The sequence below is a fragment of the Rhinopithecus roxellana genome, chromosome 12, assembly GCF_007565055.1.
Source record: "Rhinopithecus roxellana isolate Shanxi Qingling chromosome 12, ASM756505v1, whole genome shotgun sequence".
NCBI lineage: Eukaryota > Metazoa > Chordata > Mammalia > Primates > Cercopithecidae > Rhinopithecus > Rhinopithecus roxellana.
Window position 1 is genome coordinate 98,620,561 of NC_044560.1, and position 12,380 is coordinate 98,632,940.

A 12,380-nucleotide genomic window follows, 5' to 3' on the forward strand; every position below is an offset into this window, starting at 1 on the left:
ATAGGCCTCGTTGCGCTCCCAAATGTCCCTTTACAGATTCCACGAAAACAGTGTTAGCAAACTGCTCCATGAAAAGAAAGGTGCAACTCTGTGAGGTGAATTCACACATCACAAAGAACTTTCTCAGAAAGGTTCTTTCTAGTTTTAATCTAAGGATGTTTTCTTTGTCACCATTGACTTCAATGCAATCCAAAATATCCTTCAGATTACCCAAAAACAGTGATACAAAAGCAATCCATGAAAGGTATCGTGTAACTCTGTGAGATGTATTAACACATCACAAAGTGGTGTCTCAGAAAGCTTCTTTCTAGTTTTTATATGAGGATATTTCCTTTGTCACCATAAGCTTCAGTGTACTCAAAAATATCCCGTTGCAGATTCCAAAAAAGAGTGTTAGCAAACTGCTCAATGAAAACAATGATGTAACTCTGTGAGATGAATTCACACATCCCAAAGTAGTTTCTCAGAAGACTTCTTTTTGGTTTTTATCTGAGGATATTTAGTTTTTCACCATAGGCGTCAATGCGCTCTGAAATATACCATTGCAGATTCCAAGAAAAGACTTTTACCAAGCTGATCAATGTAAAGAACAGTGTAACACTGTGAGATGAATTACCACATCACAAAGCGGTTTCTCAGAAATCTTCTTTCTAGTTTTTATCTGAGGATATTTGCTTTTTCACTATAGGCCTCAATGTGCTCACAAATATCCCTTTGCAGGTTCCACATAAACAGTGTTAGAAAACTGCTCCATGAAAAGAAAGGTGTAACTCTGTGAGATGAATTCACACATCACAAATAACTTTTTCAGAAAACTTCTTTCTAGTTTTTGTCTGAGGATATTTCCTTTGTCACCATAGTCTTCAATGCAAATCAAAATATCCCTTCACAGATTCCCCAAAAACAGTGCTACCAAACTGCTCCATGAAAATAGTGGTGCAACCTTGTGAGATTAATTCACACATCACAAAGCTGTTTCTCAGAAAGCTTGCTTCTAGTTTTTTCCTGAGGATATTTCCTCTCTCACTATATTCCTGAATGTGAGCCTGAGTATCCAATTGCAGATTAAATGAGAAAAGTGTTAGCAAACTTCTCAATGAAAAGAATGGTGTATCTCTGTGAGATGAATTCACACATAACAAAGCAGTTTCTCAGAAAGCTTACTTTTGGTTTTTATCTGAGGATATTTCCCTTGTCACCATAATCTTCAAGTGCTCCAATGTATCCCACTGTAGATTCCAAATAAACAGTGTTAGCAAATGGCTGAGTGAAAAGTACAGTGTAACTCTGTGAGATGAATTCACACATCACAAAGCAGTTTCTTAGAATGCTTCTTTCTACTTTTTATCTGACGATAATTCTGTTTTTAACATAGGCCTCAATTCGCTTTGGAATATACCATTGCAGATTACAAGAAATCATTGTTAGCAAACTGCTCAATGAAAAGAAAAGTGTAACACTGTGAGATGAATTCACACATCACAAAGCAGTTTCTCAGAACGCATCTTTTTTGTTTTTATCTGAGGACATTTAGTTTTTCACAACTGGCCTCAATGCACTCTCAAATATCCCCTTGAAGATTTCACAAAAACAGTTTAGCAAACTGTTCCATGGAAAGAAAGTTGTGAGATAAAGTCACACATCACAAAGAACTTTCTCAGAAAGCTTCTTTCTAGATTTATCTGAGGACATTTCCTTTTCAATGCAGGCTTCAGTATGATCCAAACATCCCTTCTCAGATTCCCCAAAAATTGTGGTTCCAAACTGCTCCATGAAAAGAATCGTGTAACTCTGTGAGATGAATTAATACACCACAAAGCGGTTTCTCAGAAAACTTCTTTCCAGTTTTTGTCTTAGGATATTTCCTTTGTCTCAATAAGCTTCAATGCGCACTGAAATATACGATTGCAGATTCCAAGGAAACAGTGTTAGCATACAACTCAATTAAAGGAACAGTGTAACACTGTGAAAGCACATCACAAAGCAGTTTCTCAGAAAGTGTCTTTTGGTTTCTATCAGAAGATATTTCATTTGTCTCCATAGGCTTCAAGGCACTCCCCAATATCCTATTGCAGATTCCACGAAAACCGTGTTATCATACTGCTCAATGTAAAGAATGGTGTAACTCTGTGAGATGAATTCACACGTCACAAAGCAGTTTCTCAGAAAGCTCCTTTCTCCATTTTTTCTGATGAGATTTCCTTTTTCACTATAAGCCTCAAAGTGCTCCAAAATATCCTTTTGCAGATCAAATGAAAACCATGTTAGGAAACTGATTCTTGAAAAGGAATGTGTAACTTTCTGAGATGAATGCACACATCACAAAGAACTTTCTCACAAATGTTATTTCTAGTTTTTATCTGAGGATGTTTCCTTTGTCACTATGTTCCTGAATGTGTGCCCTTATATTAGACTGCAGATCAAACGAGGAAAGTGTTAGCAAACTACTCAATGAAAAGAACAGTATAACTGTGAGATGAATTCACACATCACAAAGCATTTTCGCAGAAAGCTTACTTTTGGTTTTTATCTGAGGATATTCCTTTTGTCACCATAATCTTCAATGTGCTCTGATATATCCCACTGCAGATTCCAAGAAAACAGTGTTAGCAAACTGTTGAGTGAAAAGTACAGTATTGCTCCATGAGGTGATTTCACACATTACAAAGCAGTTTCCCAGAAAGCTTCCTTCTAGTTTTTATCTGAGGATAATTCCTTTTTCAACATAGGCCTCAATTCAGTCGAAAATATCCATTTTCAGATTCTGCAAAAAGAGTGTTAGGAGACTGCTCAATGAGAAGAGCAGTGTAACTCTGTGAGATGAATTCACACATCACAAAGCAGTTTCTTAGAAAGCTTCTTTTAGGTTTTTATCTGAGGATTTTTCCTATGTCTCCATAGGCTTTAATGCGCTCTCAAATATCCTATTTCAGATTGCACAAAAACAGTGTTTTCAAATTGATCAGTGAAAGGAACCATACACCTCTGTGAGATGAGTTCATACATCACAAACTACTTTCTCAGAAAATTTCTTTCTAGTTTAATTCTGAGGATATTTCTCTTGTCAACACAGGCTTCAATGCGATCCAAAATATGCCTTCTCTGATCCCCCAAAAACAGCTTTATCACATGATCCAAGAAAAGAATCATGCAACTCTGTGAGATGAACTAAAACAACCCAAAGCCGTTTCTCAGAATGCTTCTTTCTCATTTTTATCTGAGTATATTTCCTTTTTCACCATTGGACTCTATGGGCTCCTGAATATCCCTTTGCAGTTTCCACAAAAACAGTGTGGCTAAACTGCTCAATGTAAAGAAAGGTTTAACTCTGTGAGATGAATTCACGCATCACAAAGCAGTTTCTCAGAGAGCTTTTTTTGTTTTTTATCTGAGGATATTTCCTTTGTCACCATAGTCTTCAATGCGTTCCAAAGTATCCCACTGCAGTTTCCAAGAAAATAGTGTTAGCAGACTGCTGCATGAAAAGTACAGTGTAACTCCGTGAGATGAATTCACACATCACAAAAGAGTTTCTCAGAATGCTTCTTGCTAGTTTTTATCTGAGGATAATTCCTTTTTCAAGATAGACCTCAAATCTCTAAAAACATCCCCTTGCAGATTCCTGGAAAAGAGTGTTAGTAAACTGCTCAATGAAAAGAGCAGTGTAACTCTGTGAGATGAATTCACACAAAGAAGTTACTCAGAAGGCTTCTTTCTAGTTTTTGTCTGAGATTATTTCGTTTGTCACCCTTGGCTTCATTGCGATCCAAAATATCCCTTCTCAGATTCCAAAAAAAACAGTGCTACCAAAGTGCTACATGAAAAGAATCGTGTAACTCTGTGAGATTAATTCACAAATCTCAAAGCATTTTCTTAGAAAGTTTCTTTAGAGTTTTCATCTGAGGATATTTCTTTAGTCACTGTAAGCTTCAATGTTCTCCGATATGTCCCATTACAGATTCCAGGAATACAGTGTGAGAAAGCTGCTCAATGAAAGGAACAGTGTAACTCTGTGAGATGAATTCACACATCACAAGGCAGCTTATCAGAAAGCTTCTTTTTGGTTTTTATCTCAGAATATTTCCTTTGTCACCATCGGCTTCAATGCACTCCCATATATCCCTTTGCAGATTCCACGAAGACAGTGTTACCAAACTGCTCCAAAAAGGAATCGTGTAACTCTGTGAGATGAATTCACACAACACAAAGCACTTTCTCAGAAAGCTTCTTGCTATTACTCATCTGAGGATATTTCCTTTGTCACCATAGCCTTGAATGCAATTCAAAATATCCCTTCTCAAATTCCCCAGAAACAGTATGATCAAACTTCTCCATGAAAAGAAAGGTGTAACTTTGTGAGATGAATTCACAAGTCGCAAAGAAGTTCCTCAGAAAGTTTGTTTATAGATTTTATCTGAGGATATTTCCTTTGTCACCATAGGTTTCAATGCGCTCCCAAATATCCTATTTCAGATTCCATGAAAACAGTGTTATCAAACTGCTCAATGAAAAGAAAGGTGTAACTCACAAAGAACTTTTCAGAAAGCTTCTTTCTATTTTTTATCTGAGGATATTTCTCTTTTTACTATAGGCCTCAATGACTCCCAAATGTACCTTTGCAGATTCCACGAAAACAGTGTTAGAAAACTGCTCCATGAATAGAAAGGTGTAACTCTGTGACATGAAAAACACATCACAAAGAACTTTCTAAGAAAGCTTCTTTCTAGTTTTCATATATTTCCTTTGTCACCATAGGCTTCAAAGCAATCCGGAACAGCATTTCTCAAACTCCCCAAAAACAGTGGTACCAAACTGATCAATGAAAAGAATCGTGTATCTCTGTGAGATGAATTTACAAATAAAAAAGCGGTTTCTGAAAAAAATTCTTTCTAGTTTTCATATGAGGATATTTCCATTTTCACCACATGCTTAAATGTGCTCCAAAATATCCCATTGAAGTTCCAAAAAAACAGTGATAGCATACTGATCTATTAAAAGAACAGTGTAACTCTGTGAGATGAATTCACAAATCATAAAGCACTTTCTTACAAAGCTTCTTTCTAGTTTTTTTCTGAGGATATTATTTTTTCACCATAGGACTTAATGTGCTCCCAAAGATCCCTTTGCAGATTCCAGGAAAACAGTGTTAGCAAACTGCTCCATGAAAAGAAATGTTTAACTTTCTGAGATGAATTCACACATCACAAAGAGGTTTCTCAGAAAGTTTCTTTCTAGTTTTTTTCATATATATATTTTTTTTATTTATTTATTTTTATTATACTTTAAGTTCTAGGGTACATGTGCATAACGTGCAGGTTTGTTACATATGTATACTTGTGCCATGTTGGTGTGCTGCACCCATCAACTCATCAGCACCCATCAATTTAGTATTTATATCATGTATAACTCCCCAATGCAATCCCTCCCCCCTCCCCCCTCCCCATGATAGGCCCCAGTGTGTGATGTTCCCCTTCCCGAGTCCTAGTGATCTCATTGTTCAGTTCCCACCTATGAGTGAGAAAATGCCCTGTTTGGTTTTCTGTTCTTGTGATAGTTTGCTAAGAATGATGGTTTCCAGCTGCATCCATGTCCCTACAAAGGACGCAAACTCATCCTTTTTTATGGCTGCATAGTATTCCATGGTGTATATGTGCCACGTTTTCTTAATTCAGTCTGTCACAGATGGACATTTGGGTTGATTCCAAGTCTTTGCTATTGTGAATAGTGCCACAATAAACATACGTGTGCATGTGTCTTTGTAGTAGAATAATTTATAATCCTTTGGGTATATACCCAGTATTGGGATGGCTGGGTCATATGGTACATCTAGTTGTAGATCCTTGAGGAATTGCCATACTGTTTTCCATAATGGTTGAACTAGTTTACAATCCCACCAACAGTGTAAAAGTGTTCCTATTTCTCCGCATCCTCTCCAGCACCTGTTGTTTCCTGACTTTTTAATGATTGCCATTCTAACTGGTGTGAGATGGTATCTCATTGTGGTTTTGATTTGCATTTCTCTGATGGCGAGTGATGATGAGCATTTTTTCATGTGTCTGTTGGCTGTATGAATGTCTTCTTTTGAGAAATGTCCGTTCATATCCTTTGCCCACTTTTTGATGGGGTTGTTTGTTTTTTTCTTGTAGATTTGTTTGAGTTCTTTGTAGATTCTGTATATTAGCCCTTTGTCAGATGAGTAGATTGCAAAAATTTCCTCCCATTCTGTAGGTTGCCTGTTCACTCTGATGATAGTTTCTTTTGCTGTGCAGAAGCTCTTTAGTTTAATTAGATCCCATTTGTCAATTTTGGCTTTTGCTGCCATTGCTTTTGGTGTTTTAGACATGAAGTCCTTGCCCATGCCTATGTCCTGAATGCTGATCTTTGACAAACCTGAGAGAAACAAGAAATGGGGAAAGGATTCCCTATTTAATAAATGGTGCTGGGAAAATTGGCTAGCCATAAGTAGAAAGCTGAAACTGGATCCTTTCCTTACCCCTTATACGAAGATTAATTCAAGATGGATTAGAGACTTAAATGTTAGACCTAATACCATAAAAACCCTAAAAGAAAATCTTTCTAGTTTTTATCTGAGGATGTTTCCTTCTTTACTATAGGCCTAATTGCACTACCAAATGACCCTTTGCAGATTCCACGAAAACAGTGTTAGCAAACTGCTCCATGAAAGGAAAGGTGCGGCTCTGTTAGATGAATTCACACATCACAACGAACTTTCTCATAAAGCTTCTTTCTCGTTTTTATCTAAGGATGTTTCCTCTGTCACCCATAGTTTCAATGTGATCCAAAATATCCTACCTCAGATTCCCCAAAAACAGTGCTACCAAACTGATCCACGAACGGAATCATGTAACTCTGTGAGTTGTATTCAAAAATCACAAAGCAGTTTCTCAGGAAACTTCTTTCTAGTTTTTATATGAAGATATTTCCTTTGTCTCCATAAGCTTCAATGCGCTCCAAAATATCAGAATGCAGATTCCAAGAAAACAGTGTAACCAAACTATGCAATTTAGAGAACTGTGTAACTCTGTGAGATGAATTCATACATCATAAAGAAGTTTCCCAGAAAGCTTCTTTCTAGCATTTATCTGAGATTATTTCCTTTTGCACCATAGGTTTCAGTGCAATCCAAAATATCCCTTCTCAGATTCTCCAAAAACGATGCTTCCAAACTGCTCCATGAAAAGAATCGTGTAACTCTGTGAGGTGAATTCACAAATCACAAAGCAGTTTCTCAGAAAGCTTCTCTCTAGCTTCTGTCTGAGGATATTTCCTTTTTCACCTTTTGCCTCAATGCACTCGTGAACATCCCTTTGCAGATTCCAGGAAAATAGTGTTAGCAAACTGTTCCATGAAAAGGAAGGTGTAAATCTGTGAGGTGAATTCAAACATCACAAAGCAGTTTCTCACAGAGCTTCTTTTTGGTTTTTGTGTGAGGATATTTCCTTTGTCACAAGAGGCTTCAATGCACTCCCAAATATCGTATTGCAGATGCCAGGAAAACGGTGTTATCAAACTGCTCAATGAAGAGAATGGTGTAATTCTGTAAGATGAATTTAAATATCACAAAACTGTTTCTCAGAAAGCTTCTTTCTAGTTTTTATCTAAGGATATTTCCTTTTTCACTATAGGCCTCAATGAGCTCTGGAATATCCCATTGCAGATTCCAAGAAACCAGTGTTTGCAAACTGCTCAATGAAAAGAATGGTGTAACTCTGTGAAATGAATTCACACAACACAAGGCAGTTTCTCAGAAAGATTTTTCCTACTTTTTATATGAGGATATTTCCTTTTTCTCTATAGGCTTCAGTGCACTCCTATCCCTTTGCAGATTCCATGAAAAGAGTGTTAACAAACTGCTCCATGAAAAGAAAGGTGTAACGCTGTGAGAAGCATTCACATATCACAATGTTGTTTCTCACAAACCTTCTCTCTAGTTTTTTTTTTTTTTTGAGGATATTTGCATTTTCACCATATTCCCCAAGGTGCTCATGAATATCCCATTGCAGAATAATCGAAAAAATTGTTAGCAAACTACTCAGTGAAAAGAACGGTGTAACTCTATGAGTTGAATTCAAAAATCACAAAGCCGTTTCACAGAAAGTTTCTTTTTGATTTTTTCTGAGGATAGTTCGTTTGTCACCACAGGCTTCAATGCGCTCCCTAATATTCTTCTGCAGATTCCATGAAAACATTTTTATCAAACGCCTCATTGAAAAGAAAGGTGTACCTCTGTGAGATGATTTCACACATCACAAAGCAGTTTCTCAGAAAACTTCTTTCTAGTTTTCTTCTGAGTATATTTCCTTTATCACCATAGGCCTCAATGCGCTCGTGAATATCCCTTTGTAGATTTGAGGAAAAAAGTGTTAGCAATCTCCTCCATGAAAAGAAAGGTGTAAATCTGTGAGATGGATTGACACATCACAAAGCAGTTTATCAGAAAGCTTCTATTTGGCTTTTATCAGAGGATATGTATTTTGTCACCATAGGCTTCAATTGCTCCCAAATATCCTCTTTCAGATTCCACGAAAATAGTGTTATCAAACTGCTCAATGAAAACAACAGTGTATCTCTGTGAGATTAATTCACCCATCCTAAGTTAGTTTCTCAGATAGCTTCTTTCCAGTTTTACCTGAGGATATTTCCTTTTACACAATAGGCCTCAATACGCTCTCATACATCACTTTGCAGATTCCGTGAAGACAGTGTTTGCAAACTGTTCCATGATAAGAATGGTTTAACTCTGTGAGGTGAATTCACACATCACAAAGGAGTTTCTAGGAGGGAGGGATTGCATTGGGGAGTTATACATGATATAAATGATGAATGGATGGGTGCTGACGAGTTGATGGGTGCAGCACACCAACATGGCATAAGTATACATATGTAACAAACCTGCACGTTATGCACGTGTACCCTAGAACTTAAAGTATAAAAAAAAAAAAAAGAAAGAAAGCTTCTTCTAGTTTTTATCTGAGGATATTTCCTTTTTCACCATAGGCCTCAATGCCCTCCAAAACATCCCATCACAGATTCAATGAAAAAAGTGTTAGCAAGCTTGTCAAGGAAAAGAGTGGTGTAACTCTGTGAGATGAATTCACAAAGCACAAGGAAGTTTCTCAGAAAGTTTCTTTTTAGATTTTATATGAGGATATTTCCTTTGTCACCATAGTCTTCTATGCGATCTAAATGATCTCCTCTAAGATTCTCCAAAAACAGTGCTACCAAATTGTTCCATGAAAAGAATCATGTAACTCTGTGAGATATATTCACAAATCACAAAGCAGTTTGTCAGAAAGCTTCTTTCTAGTTTTTGTCTGAGGATATTTCCTTTTTCACCGTTTGCCTCAATACACTTATGAATATTACTTTGCAGATTCCATGAAAATAGTGCTTATGGAAAGCGAGGTGTAAATCTGTGAGATGAATTCAAACATCATAAAGCAGGTTCTCAGAAAGCTTCTTGTTGGTTGTTGTCTGAGAATATTTCCTTCACCACCATATGCTTCAATGTGCTCTGAGATATCTCTTCTCAGACAGCACAAATACAGTGATGCCAAAGTGCTCTCTCAAAAGAAACGTTTGGCTCTAAGAGATGAATGCACACATCACAACGGAGTTTCTCTGAAAGCTTCTTTCCAGTTTTTATCTGAGAGTCTTTCCTTTTTCACCGTATTCCTCGATGCGCTACCAAATATCCCATTGCAGATGAAATGAAAAAAGTGTTAATAAACATCTCAATGAAAAGAAGAGTGTTATTCAGTGAAATTAATTCACGCAACACAAAGCAGTTTCACAGAAAGTTTCTTTTTGATTATTTTCTTTTTTTTCTTTCTTTTTTTTATTATACTTTAAGTTCTAGGGTACATGTGCATAACGTGCAGGTTTGTTACATATGTATACTTGTGCCATGTTGGTGTGCTGCACCCATCAACTCGTCAGCACCCATCAATTCATCATTTATATCATGTATAACTCCCAATGAAATCCCTCCCCCTCCCCCTCCCCATGATAGGCCCCAGTGTGTGATGTTCCCCTTCCTGAGTCCAAGTGATCTCATTGTTCAGTTCCCACCTATGAGTGAGAACATGTGGTGTTTGGTTTTCTGTTCTTGTGATAGTTTGCTGAGAATGATGGTTTCCAGCTGCATCCATGTCCCTACAAAGGACGCAAACTCATCCTTTTTTATGGCTGCATAGTATTCCATGGTGTATATGTGCCACATTTTCTTAATCCAGTCTGTCACAGATGGACATTTGGGTTGATTCCAAGTCTTTGCTATTGTGAATAGTGCCGCAATAAACATACGTGTGCATGTGTCTTTGTAGTAGAATAATTTATAATCCTTTGGGTATATACCCAGTATTGGGATGGATGGGTCATATGGTACATCTAGTTCTAGATCCTTGAGGAATTGCGATACTGTTTTCCATAATGGTTGAAGTAGTTTACAATCCCACCAACAGTGTAAAAGTGTTCCTATTTCTCCGCATCCTCTCCAGCACCTGTTGTTTCCTGACTTTTTAATGACTGCCATTCTAACTGGTGTGAGATGGTATCTCATTGTGGTTTTGATTTGCATTTCTCTGATGGCGAGTGATGATGAGCATTTTTTCATGTGTCTGTTGGCTGTATGAATGTCTTCTTTTGAGAAATGTCTGTTCATATCCTTCGCCCACTTTTTGATGGGGTTGTTTGTTTTTTTCTCGTATATTTGTTTGAGTTCTTTGTAGATTCTGGATATTAGCCCTTTGTCAGCTGAGTAGATTGCAAAAATTTTCTCCCATTCTGTAGGTTGCCTGTTCACTGTGATGGTAGTTTCTTTTGCTGTGCAGAAGCTCTTTAGTTTAATTAGATCCCATTTGTCAATTTTGGCTTTTGCTGCCATTGCTTTTGGTGTTTTAGACATGAAGTCCTTGCCCGTGCCTATGTCCTGAATGTTACTACCTAGATTTTCTTCTAGGGTTTTTATGGTATTAGGTCTAACGTTTAAGTCTCTAATCCACCTTGAATAAATCTTCGTATAAGGAGTAAGGAAACGATCCACTTTCAGCTTTCTACTTACGGCTAGTCAATTTTCCCAGCACCATTTATTAAATAGGGAATCCTTTCCCCATTTCTTGTTTCTCTCAGGTTTGTCAAGATCAGATGGCTGTAGATGTGTGGCATTATTTCTGAGGACTCTGTTCTGTTCCATTGGTCTATAGCTCTGTTTTGGTACCAGTACCATGCTGATTTGGTTACTGTAGCCTTGTAGTATAGTTTGAAGTCAGGTAGCGTGATGCCTCCAGCTTAGTCCTTTTGACTTAGGATTGTCTTGGCAATGCGGGCTCTTTTTTGGTTCCATATGAACTTTAAAGCAGTTTTTTCCAATTCTGTGAAGAAACTCATTGGTAGCTTGATGGGGATGGCATTGATTCTATAAATAACCTTGGGCAGTATGGCCATTTTCATGATATTGATTCTTCCTATCCATGAGCATGGTATGTTCTTTCATTTGCTTGTGTCCTCTTTGATTTCACTGAGCAGTGGTTTGCAGTTCCCCGTGAAGAGGTCCTTGACATCCCTTGTAAGTTTAATTCCTAGGTATTTTATTCTCTTTGAAGCAATTGTGAATGGAAGTTCATTCATGATTTGGCTCTCTGTTTGTCTGTTACTGGTGGATAAGAATGCTTGTGATTTTTGCACATTAATTTTGTATCCTGAGACTTTGCTGAAGTTGCTTATCAGCTTAAGGGGATTTTGGGCTGAGACAATGGGGTTTTCTAAATATACAATCATGTCATCTGCAAACAGGGACAATTTGACTTCTTCTTTTCCTAACTGAATACCCTTTATTTCTTTCTCTTGCCTGATTGCCCTAGCCAGAACTTCCAACACTGTGTTGAATAGGAGTGGTGAGAGAGGGCATCCCTGTCTTGTGCCAGTTTTCAAAGGGAATGTTTCCAGTTTTTGCCCATTCAGTATGATATTAGCTGTGGGTTTGTCATAAATAGCTCTTATTATTTTGAAGTACGTTCCATCAATACCGAATTTATTGAGCGTTTTTAGCATGAAGGGCTGTTGAATTTTGTCAAAAGCCTTTTCTGCATCTATTGAGATAATCATGTGGTTCTTGTCTTTGGTTCTGTTTATATGCTGGATTACTTTTATTGATTTGCGAATGTTGAACCAGCCTTGCATCCCAGGGATGGATCCCACTTGATCATGGTGGATAAGCTTTTTGATGTGCTGCTGAATCCGGTTTGCCAGTATTTTATTGAGGATTTTTGCATCGATGTTCATCAGGGATATTGGTCTAAAATTCTCCTTTTTTTGTTGTGTCTCTGCCAGGCTTTGGTATCAGGATGATGTTGGCCTCA